General features: G+C 39.5%; 1 protein-coding gene across 4 annotated transcripts in view; it reads right to left on the reverse strand.

Annotated features, from left to right (window-relative positions):
• The window catches only part of Adamts3 (ADAM metallopeptidase with thrombospondin type 1 motif 3), a 227,076-nt gene that overhangs the window by 118,613 nt on the left and 90,973 nt on the right, over positions 1 to 17,490 (reverse strand). The window lies entirely within an intron of this gene.

Below are 17,490 nucleotides of genomic sequence, written 5' to 3' on the forward strand. Positions count from 1 at the left end.
TAACATACTTATTTACATAGTCATGCACTCAAAAACATTTTTTGAAACTCAAAGGCCGTGTGTTGTCAAAACTTAACATTCATTAACTCATACTCTTGTCCTCAACCCCCTGGTTTCATTTGCACAGGATATACTTAAGACATCCAAGAGTAAAATCCAATGTGGATAACATTTTGAAAGTCTAGACCATGAATGACACTCTAATTACTAGTAATACTGATAATCCTGACAGAAACATGCAGATTATAACCTAGATATTTTTGAGATGCCACGCATAAGATTATATATGCTCCTGAGGGATTCTACTTAAACAATCATTTTAATTCACCATTAATTCTACTTATATACTAAAATGTTTTAGAAATTGCTCTTCTTTTCCAAAGAACTCCATATTTGCCATCTCAGTCCCATGCAGCAAAACAGAAAATATTTGACATGTTTATCAAGGTAGTTTTAAAAATCAGTTTTTTTTAAATAGTATTATATTTTATCTAGCTTTAAATAAAGGTTTCATTTTGTTTTAACTCTCACATAGGTACCTCACCAGCACTTTGGGGGGAATATTTATAACACAATCATTGATGCTAAAAAGCCGGCTATCACCTTCACATCTGGTCAACTCTTCCAGATGTATCACTCACTTCACATGCTGCCAAGAACCCAGAGTTGAGTCAGAGAGCCTCCTCGAATAGAAACAGCCATCACCAGGGCCGCACGCCTTCCTCACTAGGCGGAGTCCTTGCAGCCATACCTGACACCCAGCTCTAATATACTAGATTAGATAGTTTCCTCATCCAATTATAATGTGAATGGAGGGTGTGGAGTACAGGGAGTTTCAGATGAGATAATGTCTATGAATGCATTTTATAAACTATAAAGTTATACAAGAAATGTAACACACTATTCTTTATAGGTCACAATAATAAAAGCTAGTCACCAAAGAAATATTAATTTGTACTTAGTTTGATTTATGATGGAAATCAGTCTAAAAGACCGTGATTAAAGTTCTATCAAAAATTACTAATCTCTCCTCAGAAATTCTGTGTCAGATAATTCTAAAATCCTCTTGTTGTGGGGGAAATTCCTGTTTTAATTGTGACATATGAATGCCATTTTGTTGTTGTTGTTGTTCTGTTAAAGCAGGAGAGTGGAATTATGGAGGTCATCCAGGCAGTTCATGAAGTATGTTCCAAATACAATATGGCTGCAGTTGAAACTAAATACCATTTGTACCAAATTGCATACAGCGGTAAACTACTAGGGCACAGTAACACAAAGAGAGATAGGAGCTGAATGCCTAAAATGGATTATGGGAAGGTGTGCTAACGATGTATGGGGGGGGGGAGGGTAAGGCATATACAATGTCCTGTCAGGGCTGTCACTGGAACTAGAGTACAACAGCAGCATTTTAGCACACTAAAACCACATGAAGATACAGCATGGGATTAACTCTTTCCCTGGGTTCCTTCTTCAGTTATTGCAATGCACAATCAAACACTTTATTTGGTTCCCATTTTATCAGCACAATGGACAGAAATTATTGTATGATGATAAACTTCTAAAGGTCTCCTGAATGCAAGAGACATTTCAATGACATCCCCCAATTCATACAGAAGATGGGGAGCCTGCATGGGATCACAGTGGGCCCCTTGAAATGAGGGTGACAGATCTGGTTGTGAGTCCCCTGGTAATTGGATCAGGATTCATTTTGAGTACATGAACTGGCGTTTTTTAGAACCCATTCCCTATAGTGCCGTGCCTTACTCAGCCTTGATGCAGGGGGGAGGGGCTTGGGCCTGCCCCAAACTTAGTATGCCAGCCTGTGTTGAATACCTTGAATACCCAAGGGAGGGCTTACCCCCTATGAGGAGTGGGTAGGGTGGGATGGGGAAGAGGAGAGTGGGAGAAAGGGAGGGAGGGGGGACAAGTGGGTGGTGTGTAAAATGAAAAAAAAAACTTTATAAAGTAAACCTTTAAAAAAAAAGATGCAATGCAGACAGCAATTGAGCTGGATAGAAAGTAGAGAGCAGCCTTGCTTAGAAGGCTGTCTGTAAACCCAAAGCGGGGTCCCCACTTAAGGAGGGTTGGCTTTGTGGGCACTCTCAGATTGGTAAGCAGATACTAGAGGAGTTGACATATCTCCTGGGTTGTGGCACTGAAAAACCTTCCTTCACGCCAGAGATAGAGGGGCTGTGGACTCATCTTGATGTCTCAGCCTTTCCTGTGTGTTTCTGTGGAACTCATCATCACCCTACCTGGCAGTCACTTATGCCTAGACACTAAGAAATAGAGGATAAAATGTCACCTGAGAACAATTATAAATCTGATGCAGTGGCAGGTTTCTATCTGGACTCCATGGGTGTTTCATCCAAAGGTGATGTTTCTAGACGCTCTCTTGGGCCTGGAGAGACTGAAGAGATGGCTCCACAGTTAAGAGTTTTTGCTGTTCTTCTAGAGAACCAAGTTCACTTTCCAGCACCCATGTTGAGCAGTTCCCAATGCCTATAACTCTAGCTCCAAGGGACCTGACATTTCTTCTGGGCTCCACTGGCACTCGTGTGTGCACTGACATACACACACCCACCTAACCTACACACACACACACACACACACACACACACACACACACACACACACTGAGAGAGAGAGAGAGAGAGAGAGAGAGAGAGAGAGAGAGAGAGAGAGAGAGAGAGAGAGAATGAATCTTAGGATGATGTCCTTAATTTAGCAGCATCTAAAAATCTTGAAAGTCCCTTTCAAATTTACAAGATTGAAAGTATATTTGCCAAATCCCTTCTACAAAAGGAAAGAACAGGGCTTGATAAAATAAAAAAAGATTCCATCTCAACCCACGATGCAATTAATTGCTAAAACGAAGGCGTCTAATGATCAGTGACATGAGAGATCACCATTTCAGTTTCTTAATTAGAGAGCACAACCTCCGACTGATTCTCATCAAAATATACGCCATTGGAAATGAAAGTCTGTGGAGAGTTCTGAAGCAATGAAGGGCTGTCTGTATGGCCAGTTTAATTGCTCAGTTTCCCTCCTCTCCACCACCAGCCCTTGCCCACCATAGTTACACTGAGTCCCACTTAGCCTGTTTCTACTCAACCACAGAATTCACACACTAACAACGAGAAAGGATATTACATTTTAAAAGTCCTGGGAAGCCAGTCACTGTAATAACAATGTGTTGGGTACTCAAGTCTCTCCCATTACTGTTTGCTATGTGAGAACAGGAAGCAGGAGGGTCATCCAGATGTTGGTAACACGAAATTTTCTTCTCTTGACAAACTGACTGGCTTTTCCCTCGTAAACACTGCATTTTATGTAACTAACATCACCTCTGAGAAAACTCAGAGGCAAATCTATATCCCCCTTGCAGTCCCACTTTGTAACATGAATCCCATGGGTAAATTATTTGTTAGCCAGGGTTTCATTATGGCATTTTGTGCACACATGTACCACTTTCCTTTCTTCTAATCCTCCCCCCCTCTTCTGCTCTCTCTTCTGTTGTCCCTTGACCCCTTCTGGTTGGTTCTAATCTTTATACCAGATAGTCCCCCATCCTGTTCTCATTGTCTTGTTATGTGATTGTATGTAAACGGCACGTTCTCTCTTACTTGGTAGGGTGGTTACTTATTAATTGAAATATATAGCTGGTATCTCAAGCTGGAAATCAGACGTCACTAGTTTATCTGAAAGGAGAAAGCTAATTTTCTAAAAATGTATAAAGTAGAAGATTAAATATCATAACAATATTTAGCATCATCCAACATTTCAAAGATACGTAAGTGTTCCTGAAAAGTTGATGATACAAATTATCAGCTTATAATTGTCAGAAAAATGAGTCTGTAACCACAAATACTGTTGTTGTTGTTTTTTCTTACTTCTTAATGTACATTGGCCAATAATTGTAAAATATATAAGATGTTGCTGAGTGCTTGATTCTATGACAAGGGAGGCTTCACCTATGTTAAGAAAGCACACACCCAACTACAACTTCACTAGTCATGGGAAGGAGCCAATGCTAATCAAGCAGGCCTCTTCCCTCTTTGGAAAGCACAAAGAGAGGCATATAAACCGCAGCTTCGAATCCGTTGTCCTCTCTGCTTCCTTCTCGTTTGATCCTTCCTGAGCATTAATTTAGGTGTGCGAGAACAGGCTGCTGCTGTAACAAATCACCCCAAATGCAAGGGCTGAAAACAGTGCAACTGTGTCCTGTGTGAGATCTGTGGGTCAGGATCCTGGCCGGCAGTGCGGTGTGAGCCGAGGCAAGTCCAAGAGCCCTAGATCGGCTGGTTGTGTTTTCCCCCTCTGTCCTCACACCCGCCACTCCCTAGGTGTTACCACCACTTCCCATTCTAATGGAATGGAAAATAGACAAAGAACTTACTTGGTGAGAGCAGAGAGTGAGAAAGACTGCTACTGTCCCACCTTCTCCGTCAGACGCTCTCGCCAAGCCTCTGCTGCTGGCAAACACAGACAGCCATTACAGCTGAGCAGCCCTTCTCTAGCCCATGCCCAATGAGATCCTAAGGAACATTAGCCAGGACTCTACCATGGCATCTTACACGCAGTGAGATGTGTCACGGGAAACAACCCGCAGCTTAAAGCTGTAAAATACAGTTAAGATAGGAAAGAGAAGAGGGGGAGGAAGAGGAGGTGATGGTGGTTGTAGGGGTGGCAGCCAACTAAACTCTATGTTCAGAATTCAGGTCGGCACACAGAGAGAGGCGTAAGCACAGGAGGGAGAGACATGACCTACTCAAGAGAGCTTCCTGCTTCTGTTGCACAGAAAAACTCCATACTCCCCCCTCATCTAAGGTTATATAAGAAATACACATAATAAAGAAAAGTAAAACCTCAAGGTGTTGAAGCACAGAAAATCGCTTCTAATTTTGGTGGAAGGAAACGAAGTTAAAAAGCAAGTCCTGCAGTATCTTTTAGTAGATTTTGACCTTTAAAAGTCAGTCTTGTGACTAAGTGTCCCAATAAACTACACTCACTGGGGCACGCTAGCACCTGTCATGACTGTATGGTTCCAGAGGGACATGAGACAGAAGAAGGGTGTGAAGGGAACTGAATTAAGAAGAGGGCTGCAGCAGATTCGGCTTATATTCATTTCGGAAAGTATGAAAAATTTTTAGTAAACTGGTTTTCCTAAGTATTTAACACTGACAAAATTTAGGATACAAGATACTCAAAGAAAATTATGACCTCTTTCACATGGAGAATGTATGTGTTTTTTATGAACGCTAGTTTCCTCAACTCTCAGTTTTTAAGGACATAAAAAAATAAAAGTCTCCAAAATAGGCCTTAATTTGGATTATTAAAGTGATATATATATATATATATATATATATATATATATATATATATATATTTTATTAATATAGCCAATCCAACAAGCCATCAAGGCCCATTGTGATTGAATGATCAACATTTCCTAATATCTTGCAACAAGCATATCTAATTGCCAGGTTTTAGAAGCCAGATGTGGTGGCACATAAGTTAATCCTAGCAGTTAGAAGGCAGAGGCAGGTAGATCTCTGAGTTTGAGATCAGTTTGGTCTACATAACGGGTTCCAGATAAGCCAGGGCTCCACAGTGAGGCTGTGTCCCAATGTGTGTATTTGGAGAGGGTGCAGGAGCCTTAGCTCAGTGGACCAAGGAACTGGGTTCTGGACACAGCTGTTCTACAAAAATATGACTTCCAAAGTCATTTAAACCCCTTTTGGCTGTTTCATAATCTGAAAAAAATCATGAGGATTTGACTAGGTAATCGCAAAAATAGCTTCCAATTCAATTACTCTGCTATTTAAATTATATTCTAGTATTAAAGATCCTAGGAAAGGCATGCATTTGAAAAACTGCCCCCTGCCAATACCCTAAGATCCACTTATTCCCATAATAAATAACTGAAATATGACTATAAGACTAATATAATTAACTCCTAAAGTAGGTCACAAATGTTAGCATGCCAAAGAATTTAGGTTCCAACCTCAGAGACATTTCCATGTTCCAAACTCCAGAGTCTGATTCAGAAGGGCTGGGCTGGGCATCAGACATCTGCAATTTTAACCAGCACTTCACATGCTGCAAACAGCAGTGGTCTGAAAATTATAGCTTGAGAAAAATGGCTTAAAAATCATATGCCAATCAAAATGAATTTTAGATGTATATTCTCCTAAGTTTGGGGCCAGGGTACAACTCAGTGTTAGAGTGACTGCCTCTCTTGTGGCATTCTTGCCACCCCCAAAAATGTAAAAACAAATTTGAAGGTGACTACTTAAAGGAAATGTGAATAAATGGAATCTATGAATTGTAGTCAAGGTAGTACTTAAATATGCAGTAACTACCTGGTAAATACATAATAAACACCCCATTGATTTCTGTGGGATTTAAGTTTATAGAATGAGTCAAGGTGTCTTAATTAATAGTTTCAAAAATCAGTAATCATATTTTTTTTCAAGACAAGTTTGCCCTGGCTGTCCTGGAACTCATTCTGTAAATCAGGCTGGCCTAGAACTCACAGAGATCTGCCTGCCTCTGTGTCCTGAGTGCAGGGATTAAAGGCGTACACCACCACTGATGGGCTAATAATCCTACTTTTATGTAGTGGGAAGACATCTATCAGCAACTGTCATAGGAGACACAAAGCTTTACACATTCTAACTATTAAAATAATATAAAGAAGACTCAAAATGCAAAATAACCTAGGGTTTTATTTCAGAAACTATTTAAAATAACATTCATGCGAGTATCAAAGCACACAACCATTGTAAAACTTGATTAGCATATATTGAATATATCAAGTGAGCTTCATTATGACATTTTTATACATGTCGATACTGTACTATGACCACTCTTGTTTACCCATTCCAAACCTTCATGAATCATGGATATTTGTGATGAGTAACTATTATGCCTAAGGTTGAACTCTATAGTCCTTGTGGAGACATATCATGGCCGTAGTCACTGCTCCTAGAAAGATAAGCTGGATGACAGTCAACATCAGAAGTAAAATATGTGACAGCATGGACGTTCCATTTGTAAACAAGAAACCATTCTAGATCCGATGAACTAGCTCCTCATGCAGCTTGCTATTTTTCCTTCTGCTGTTGCACAGTTCAGGGAAATCCCACAACACAGGGTCAATATTGTCTCAGTGAGTGCTCTTCTTATGTGTTCAAATATAAATTAATCACTCGGAGCTCTTGTCTGGGTACTGATTCTGATTCATAGCCTAAGTTTCCATATTTATTCTTAATTAAGCAATTGTGTGTGTGGTATATGTGCTGGGCACACACACAGAGAAGTCTAACAGAAACATCTATACCTTTCCCTCTCACTCTCCACATTATCTTTTGAGACAAATGCTCACTAAATAGTCAACTCTTTGTTTCGGCTACTCTGACTAGGCAGTGATCATCTAGGATCCACCTGTCTCTGCTCCCCAGCACTCTGTCTACCCAAAGGCACACTAGGCCAGACCTGGCTTTCCCAAAAGAACTGGTGTTGGGGGGTAATTCTTTTATACACTGGTTTAATAAAATGATTGTCCAGTAGCCAGGCAGGAAGTATAGGTAGACAAGAATTCTGGGAAAAGGAAGGGCTGAGTGAGGAGTCGCCAGCCAGACACAGAGGAAGCAAGATGTGAAGGCAGAACTGAAAAAAGGTACCAAGCCACGTGGCTAAACATAAATAAGAATTATGGGTTAGTTTAAGTGTAAGAGCTAGTCAGTAATAAGCCTGAGCTAATGGCCAAGCAGTTATAAATAATATTAAGCCTCTGTGTGATTATTTTATAAAAGGCTGCGTGCGGGATTGTGGTTGAGAGATTTGTCCCGACTGCAGACCACGTGGGACACCAGGAAAACTTCCGACTACAAACTGGGGACTTGAACTCGGGTTCTCTTGCTTTCACAACAAGTGCTCTTATCTATTGAGCTATCTCCCCAGCTCTGAGATTAAATATTTCTAACAAATTCCAAAGGGATGCAGTCGCTTTTCATCCTAGGACAGCACACTGAGTTAAGCACAGCCTCAGGCATCTCCACCTGAGACCACTGAGACAGCTGCTGGAATGAACAGCTACCAGGTTCTTGACCTCTCCCATGTGAGACAGCCATTGTCTGGGCTACTTAGATCATTCCATCTAAGTTAATCTAATGAATCTTCTTTTAATATGCATATTCATTCTATCAGTTCTGTTTGTCTAGAAAACATTACACATATGTGTCGATATCTGCATTTGAATTCCCAGGCATGGTAGCTACATCTTTAATCCCAGCACTCTCATAAGGAGGTGTGTGGCTGAACAAGAGAATCCCAGAAGCTCTTAATGTACACATCAAACAATAAAGAGACGTTATATGAGGTTGGCATCTGACCTCCACATGTGCACTATGGTATGTATACACACACACACACACACACACACACACACACACACACACACACACACACCATGCATGCATGCACTTGAAAAGATAAAAAGAAAATTAACTAACTGATTTTAAAAATTTAAGCAATGATAATACTTAAGTACTAAAAGCAACTAATAAAGATGACAGAACTTCAGGACTAGAAGTGATCTTGGACATCTTGTTAGCCCATTTTTCTCATCTTTTACTAAAGGTACTGCTGATCAATGATGGAATGGTTGAGGTTTTTTCCTTTTATATTTTTTACATAACCAGAGTATTGAAATCATACCAAAAAAAAGCGGTGCACTGTATGAAGAACTCCCCCATGTACTTCAGAAAATCATTTTGTAATAATCAGAATATTTTAAGAGAAAAGAAGAAGAATTCTTAAGATTAGTCCTCAGACACCAGTTCTCCTTTGGATCAGCATGTACCTAAGTTGGAAGGCTCTCAGTTCTTGTTCTTTCAATGAAACTCATATCTGTTTATAAGACTGCCTAATGGCTACTCCAGGCCCAGTTTACAGTACTCAAATATGCTGCCTCTGATTCCTGAAGATCTTCTTATGAAAGAAACAGTCAAGCTTTAACCAAAGCTGACCCTGAGCATTACTATCAACTCCTGATCAAGAGCCACACCCTGCATGCAAGAGAGACCAAGCTTCTCTCCAGCCAGGACTCAGCAGCAGAGGCTATTTTTTTTTTCCATTATCAAGCACTTGGGATAAATGCTTTAAGTTTTTTATTTTTATTTGTGTGTGTGTGTGTGGGGGGGGGTGTTCAAGATGGGGTTTCTCTGCATAGCCCTTGCTGTCCTGCAACTCACTCTGTAGTCCAGGCTGACCTCGAACTCAGAGATCTGACTGCCTCTGCCTCCTGAGTGCTGGGATTACCCTTTAAACACTCTTCCCTTTTGTTTCTTACGTCACCCTTGCTCTGCAGCACCATCTCATATACTGAGTTTCTGCTAACATTCTTGTTTTGAGATAAAACATTTGTAACCACTGTGATGAGCATTTGTGATGGTTAGTTAACTTATTTGGGTCTGAAATCAACTAAGAATCAACTAAGGGAAAATCTGTTTGCTTGCCCATCGTTGTTTCTTGCTGCTTGGGTGTATCTATACCATTGTTGATGCACCATCCCCCTCTGCCACCAGAAAGCAGCTTCTTCAGCCTTCCAATGTGGACTGAAGACTCTCCAAGAAACCTCCAAGCTTTCCAGACCCAGCTAAGACTATTAAGCAATCCAGCCTCATAGACTGAGCAGCTACCAGCTTCTCAGCCAGGTGTATAGACAGTCACTGTTGGACTACCCAGCCCCTCTCATGTAGGCCAGTTTAATACATCTCCTGTTATGATATGTTCATTCGTATTGGTTCTGTTCCTTTGGCTAATATTCTAGTAGTCTGAGTAAAAAGCTCACATTTATCAAAAGAAAAAGCTCACATTTATCAAAAACAACTCTACTTCGTTACAAAGCAAGCCTTGGTCCTGGCACATCAAATGTACCAGAAGTACCTGCTATTTGGAATAGCTACATCTGTTGATTACCGACTGTCAGTTAGAGTAGAGTGTGTTCCACACCCTTTATTTTTCCCAAATCATTTTTCTGTATCTTTGCTGTATGGAGATGAAATGTTACATTGATGTGGAATTGTTCCATACAAAAGTCTGTTACTATTGTACACTTGTATCAAAATACACCTCTTGGTATCAAGATGTGGGTCAAACAGTAGGGTTCTCCTAGGGATTTAAACTAATGTCTTAAAGATGACCATTTACTACAATATTCCTCAAACTTGGGTAAATGGGGCTATAATAAATAGAGATAGAATAAACCAATCATGTACAGCCACATTAAATATAGTCCTTGATACATATTGATTACCACACAAAGATACTGAGCTCTCATGTCTAACACAGAGAAAAACACCTTGTATTCTATTTTATTTTAGCTTGAAAACTCATGTGAATACAGATAAGCAAACTTGTTTTATAGAAATCTATTGCTAATATTTATTATTTGTAGCAATTTTATCCTATAAGTTGCCACAAAAACTACACAGGCAAAGGTTGAACCATTGCTCCTGGGAGGAAATACAGGGTTTGGTTCCTCAAGACTCAGGTCAACAGCTTCAGTGCATCAATATCTGACCTTGGTTTAAGTCTGCAAATTTAAAGGCTGTGTATTTTAAAGACCATGCCTAATCCTTTAAGTTAAGCCTGGGTGGAGCTTCTATAATGTGCCTATTTTCTCAGTTAAGGACACTAGAGAACACTTGAGCACCACACACAGGGGTCTTTTAAACAGGTCAATCACCAACAAAATCCAAAAACATAAAAAAAAAAAAAATGTGGCTTTCACTGAATGGGCTTTAGAAGGATAGTTGTTACCCACTCGAGAGTGCAAAGAAAAAGGCAGGTCACTGTAGCATGAATCTTAAAAGTTCTTATTAATAAAATCAAACCTGAGGCACGCAGTTATTGGGGTCCATGCTGGTAGATCAGAGAGACAGAACAAGCCACAGCTAACCTCACCTGGTCAACTTCTCAGCTGGTCTTGTTTCCTCAGACTGGAAGCTTCTGTGTCCTCATCCCAATGGCTCTCAGCTGAACTGCTGCTCGAAAGCCTGAAGCTTAACCAGCCACATGCTTAACCAGCCAAAATGCTTCTAGTTTCTGGTCCTCACACCTTATATATCTTTCTGCTTTCTACCACCACTCTCTGGGATTAAAGGCTGGCTTTCCGGGATTAAAGGCGTGTGTCACCATGCTTGGCTTTTTCCAATGTGGCCTTGAACTCACAGAGATCCAGAGGGATTTCTATCTCTGGAATGCTAGGATTAAAGGTGTGTGCTACAACTGCCTAACTAGTGGCTTTTCTGTTCTCTGACCCCAGATAAGTTTATTTAGGTACACGATATTTTGGGGAACACAATATCACCACAGGTCACCACTTTGTTTAATCTGATATAGGAAATATATAGTTAAGTGACTTAAAATTTTTGTTATTTAGTGTGACTATTAAAGGTCCATGAGCATTTATTCATCATGGGGATTACAGATAAAGTTTCTCAAGCAAACAAATTTAAAATGTGGAACCCACTAACAGTGAGGATCACTGTATTTCAAAATGACTGTTATATTTATTGTATTCTTGATTTTTTTTAAATTAAAAAATTTTTGTTAAGATATTTTCTATTGATTTTAAATACCAACCACAGATTTTTTTATGCCAAACATGTGCTAATAAAACAACTACATTTTGAATACACACACACACACACACACACACACACACACACACACACGGCACATTTGCCAATTCAGACAGAATATTCTATGCTTTCTGTTTGACCTACAGGTATTTATATAAACACTATACTAAGTTGTTATACTTTCTCAGAAGAAAGTAGCTTATAATTGGCAGTTCTTCCAGACAGTACATGATACTAAAGAGATGCTAGAGTATGTAGAATAAATGTATGAACTTCATCTAATATTAAGTTTTCCAGGACTATTCACATGAAACAGTCTCCAATATAGGCATAAAGTAGATCTGAAATGCTAACATAAGTGTTTTGCAAAACTTCATAAAGCAATGCTAACTTTTCACTAAATCTCATCAGGAAAGGCAAGCCTTCAGAAAAGAAAATCAGCCAGGCGGTGGTGGTGCATGCCTTTAATCCCAGCACTCGGGAGGCAGAGGCAGGCAGATCTCTGTGAGTTCGAGGCCAGCCTGGGCTACCAAGTGAGTCCCAGGAAAGGCGCAAAGCTACACAGAGAAACCCTGTCTTGAAAAACCAAAAAAAGGAAAGAAAGAAAGAAAGAAAGAAAGAAAGAAAGAAAGAAAGAAAGAAAGAAAGAAAGAAAGAAAGAAAGAAAGAAAGAAAACCAATCTCTTGGTTAAGAATCAGCATGAATAATATCTATGCCAAGTTTACCATCACATCAAAGAGTTGCCAACCAACTGCCTAAAATATTCTTAAAGAAACTCCGCATCAATTTAATGAAACACAAAAATGATCAGAGAGCAAGTTTCTATCTGTGGGCTTTATATCATACAGTGGCATCCAAACTTTAGACATTGTGACATGGACATATCATCTAAAAGTATGTTGGGCTGCAATTCTTAGCTACCCTAGGATGTATGTGGCCCATGGGCTGTAGGTTGAATACATTTGATTGTTTTTCACCCTTAATTGAAAAGGATTTTGTAATTTGCATTACATTTTACTCTCAAATAAATGTGCAGATTGAGAGACTAATGCAGAAAATTCTGTGCAGGGGCTGTGTGCTCAACCATATCACCAATTCCAAAGGTCACAAAGGGAATCCACACTGGCCCACTATGAACCAATCCTCCTGGCCATGACAAAAGAACAATACCAGTATGAGGTCTCTATAAAGACCTGTGGCTTCTCTATTAACATCATTAACAACAACCTAGAGGTGAAGAAAATCAGAATCCTTTCTAGTCTCCCAACCACAGGTGGTGATATATAATAGCTCAGTATTAACAATTGTGGCATGCTAACAGTAGAAAGAGCAAAAACACTGTTCAGGGAAACAGATTTGAAGGTTTCCTGGTGACACAGGATAGCCCACCTTTCAGGTTGGCCTGGGACTATCCTGCTGTGAACACCAAAAGTTCCAGGAAAACGCTAGAACTCATCATCCTCTCTGCACTCCACTTTAAGAATCACAGTGCTAGAATCATGATTAAAGGATCAGCTGATTAAAAGCCCAAATGTCAACTAATAATTATCATGCCTTCAAAAAGCTCAAGGTGCCCTAACTCTTGCCTGTGTTCCACTTGCAGAATATTCAACAGAAGCAGACTGGTTTGAAATCAACAGGACCTCAGCAGCACACATCTAAGCACCCAAAGTAAAGGCTTGATGTTATATTGGGCAAAGTCAAAATTAAGCTATATTTAATGTTTTGTGGTTTGGGACCTTGGGGTTAAGCCAATGTAACTTAATAAGTAGCTGTTGAAGCATATTATTTTTAAAAGTAATACACAGAACTTCATAAAGTATTTTTTCACAAAGTACAATCAAAGGCTTACTCTTACAGTAATTCATTGTCTTGTGCAACAACTAACACTATTTAGTTTCCTGCAAAATAACACATTATTCAAAAACTTTACTGAATAAAGTATATTAACTCTGCTTTCTGGTACGCAAGTGCCAAACCACATGTTTCCCCATCACTTTAGTTCCTTTCAAATGAAACTAGGTATGACTAAGTCATTAGTCCAGTAACGCAGTCATCTGTTTCCACAATTTCCCCTTCTTTGAGATGAACTATTTCTTAAATGGTGCGTGTGTGCATACGTGTGAATCTATCTGTGTGTAACAACAATGACTGGTCTGATCTTTTAATAATTTCTAGAATAAAAAATATCATATTTAGATTAAAATGTATTAAGAAGTCACCCTTGTAACCAATGGTCTTCTTTTGTGTAATATACTCAACATTATTAAGTTGGCAACAGACATACATTTCAAGTTCAAAACATTTTTCTTACCATCCTTCTCACAAAATTAAATGTGTACCTACAGTTGCTATGTTACCAACATGATCTTTACCTTGGCATAGTAATATTGTTTAAATAAATCACTTTCTGCAAAGATGTTTGCCGAAACCTTAAAATATATTTCCAAAAGCAATACTCCCTACAAGGAAAAAAATGTGGCTTTCATATTGCAGTTTTCCTGTTTTGGTTATATTTTTACGTGTGTGTGTGTGTGTGTGTGTGTGTGTGTGTGTGTGTGTGTGTGTGTGTGTGTGTAGGCCACTGTCCCTGTCAGGTGTTGTTGGCTAGACTGTCTGATTGACAAGCCCCATGGGGTCTCCTGCTTCCATCTCTTCAGCTCTGGGATGACAGGCATGTGTTGCACCATCTAGGTTCTTTTGTGAACGCTGAGATCAATCTCAGGTGCTCAGACTAGCACAGGAGGTGATTGACCCACTAAGCCATCTCCCCAGTTCTTGTTTTGACTCCGCAATTGTCTACAAGCTCACTAAAGAAGGCATTTGTGAATTTGAAAGGAATAGGTCAAGTAACACCAATGCAATTTCAGAACACAGACTAATACTGAACACTTTTCTCTAGTTCAAACAAACAGTACAAAATGTTGTTCAATGCAATAGTTTTATAAATATTACAAGCTTCTCGATTTTGATTGATAAAGGCCACTTTACAGGACAATAATGCAAAGGGAACTCAAACAAGCAGATAAAAGCTGAGTTTCATGGAGTTTTCCAAACATATTGCAAATGAGAAATAATGTTCTGTATCTCATAATTATGCAGCAATGTCTGATAAAGTCTTAGTCCTAAATGGTAATTTGGGTAGCTGATTTATAGCAGAGACACCACACCCACATAACACCAGTTTCTCAAAATTTTAGCTTACTCTTCACCAAGGCAGTCAAATTCTTCAAGGACGTCACTTCACTCTTTGAAAATGCCATGGATTTGTTTCGTGAAAGATGCAATCTGAGCATTTTAGCTCTACAGATGATGTTCCCTAAGTCCCAAACCCCTGAGTTCCTGCCAAGTCACTCTTCCAACAAGTTGGCTTGGCACGTCTTTCTGCACCTGCCTCCAGCAGATGCCCAGTCCCACCTTCTGCATCAGCCCAAGCAACCTCCCCAGGAGAGCACACTAAAACATGTCCTTTTGGACATATGTCTGCTTCTCACAGTAAAGATGAGATACAGCACAGCACAGCCAAAAAGTTACACAAGGTGAATGGATGCAAATCAGTAGAACACGAGCATAGTCTTCATCGACAATCAAGAACAAAATAATTTCATGAAGTCTCAAAAAGAAGGAAAATTTTCCAATTCAGATTTCAACCTTAACCAGAATTCTAAGAAAATGACATTTGTGCTTTTAACTGAAATAAAATTAGCATTCAATAAAAGAATGCATAAATCTTAGATGTTCAAAAAAGAGAATTTTCATAATTGTAAATATTTGGGTGGCCAACAATTAAGACAGTGTGAGAACACACAAGTATTTTTAGCATTTCCAAATCAATTTCTTTCTTCCTTGACCAGGCAACTATTTCCTGAGTTTCTAATATCATAGATTATTTAGTCTATTTTATACTTCATATAAATCAAACCATAGCATAGGCAGACTTTTTATTTGCCCTTGTTTTGATAGTCTCCCAACCTGTGTTATAGATCAGGAGTGACTTCTCATTGCTGAACATCATCCCATCTTATAACTGGAACATGTTTCATGATTATACTGACATTTTGTATATCTATTTTACGAAATAGTAGTTTCAATATTTTGTCCATTTATAAAATTAGACCTTTCATGCTTTCATTTATGACTTGTAGAATTTCTTTAAATAGTTGATACAAAATTTATTTGTTAGAGAAAGAAAAGGAGGGAGGGCAGGAAGAAGAGCAGGAGAGTGAAGGGAGGGATGCGCCAGCACTCAGTTGCATCCTTTTCTGAAATTATCCAATGGAGTGATACCATCCCTTGTTTAGTTCCTATACCAAGTAACTCACTCGTCTTGATAGCAGGAGCCACGGGGAGTCACTCCATCACTTGCTTCCCCACATATCGCTGCCTACTGATTCTCCTCAGTCACCACAACCCAGTCATAAAAGGTCAACACACCAAGACTGTCCCCTCTCTAGCAGCCAATTCCTCTGTATCCCTCACTGCCCTTCAATACCATTGTATTATTGTGTCTTCATTCACTCTTCAAAACAAACAAAAACCCCACCTTGTTGCATAGCTATCATATGCCAACTGCTCTGCTAGGAGGTAAGTTCCTAATATCATGCTTCCTTCAATATCAAGCTTCCTTCCTAATGATAAAAATGTCTAAGCAGCTGAACAGTGATCCAATTAACTGTAACTTTTATCTTACTTGGCACCACTGTAAATAATTTTCAAAATTTCCTAATTATTTTCAATCAATATTTCATAAAAGATAGAGCAGTTAAATCTTTGTTCATAGTTTCTTCACGGTTAGATACTCATGCACAAATGCTTTAAATAAATTAACATAATTTTTACAGATACCATTTTCATTTGTGGGAATGTGAAATCCCAAAAGCACTAAATAAAGTAAAAGAGGGAAGGAAGGAAGAAGGGAAAGGGTAGAAGGGAAGGATTGGAAAGGAGGGAGGGAGGGAGAGAAGGGGAGGGATAGAGAAGAGAAGGAAATAAGAAAACACACACACACCCACAGAAAACATAAATATGAATAAGAATGCGAATCTAAGAAACTCATTCATGCATATTCATCATTAAACCAATACTGTTTATTCCACCAATAGTTCCTCACCATCCTAACAACAGAGAACAATGATACCAGTCATTTGTGATCATTTGCGATCATACAAGAATGACCTGTGGGCCACAAGTTGACACAGAGGCTAAAGCCTAATGAGTTGCAGAATGGGGACCCATGACCCTCACAGTCTTTCTTTGAACAGCAGCAGCTATATATGGAATCAGAACAAACATCAATCTCATGGATTGTGCTTGTATTTCACCATATCTTGTAGTAACAGTAAATTCCAGCTCGGTACTAGGGACAGTGGAAGTCGGTGACAGAAAGTATGTCCTGTCTAAGTTCCTATATGTGTGTCTGAGCAAAACTGGAACAAATGCTGACTCCTTTTCTAAAAAGCACACGTGCGCATGCACACACACGTAGTGGGTAGCTGTTCCAGCTTTGACTTGGAAATACCACCCCCTTTGAGGCTTCAGTAACTATCATGCCTACAAAGCAGAGCCCAGAGAGGACCCCTGAAGACCCAAGATCTGGATGGGGGAACTCTCTTGGTTCCTGGCCCCTGGATGCTGGAGGTAGACCAAGCAGAGTTCTCCAGAGAACACCACCAGACTGCAATACACCTTTCCCGGACCCCATTACCTATCCCTTCAGTTGTAAGTTACCCCCCCACACACACACACACATTCAGTTCCCTCTCTGATTTCTAAAGAAATTTAAACTATTTGCAGCTACCTTGGAAGTCTCAATGGCAAACAAAGGAGGTATAAAGG

Source organism: Peromyscus maniculatus, chromosome 10, assembly GCF_049852395.1.
Source record: "Peromyscus maniculatus bairdii isolate BWxNUB_F1_BW_parent chromosome 10, HU_Pman_BW_mat_3.1, whole genome shotgun sequence".
In the NCBI taxonomy this organism is placed as follows: Eukaryota; Metazoa; Chordata; class Mammalia; order Rodentia; family Cricetidae; genus Peromyscus; species Peromyscus maniculatus.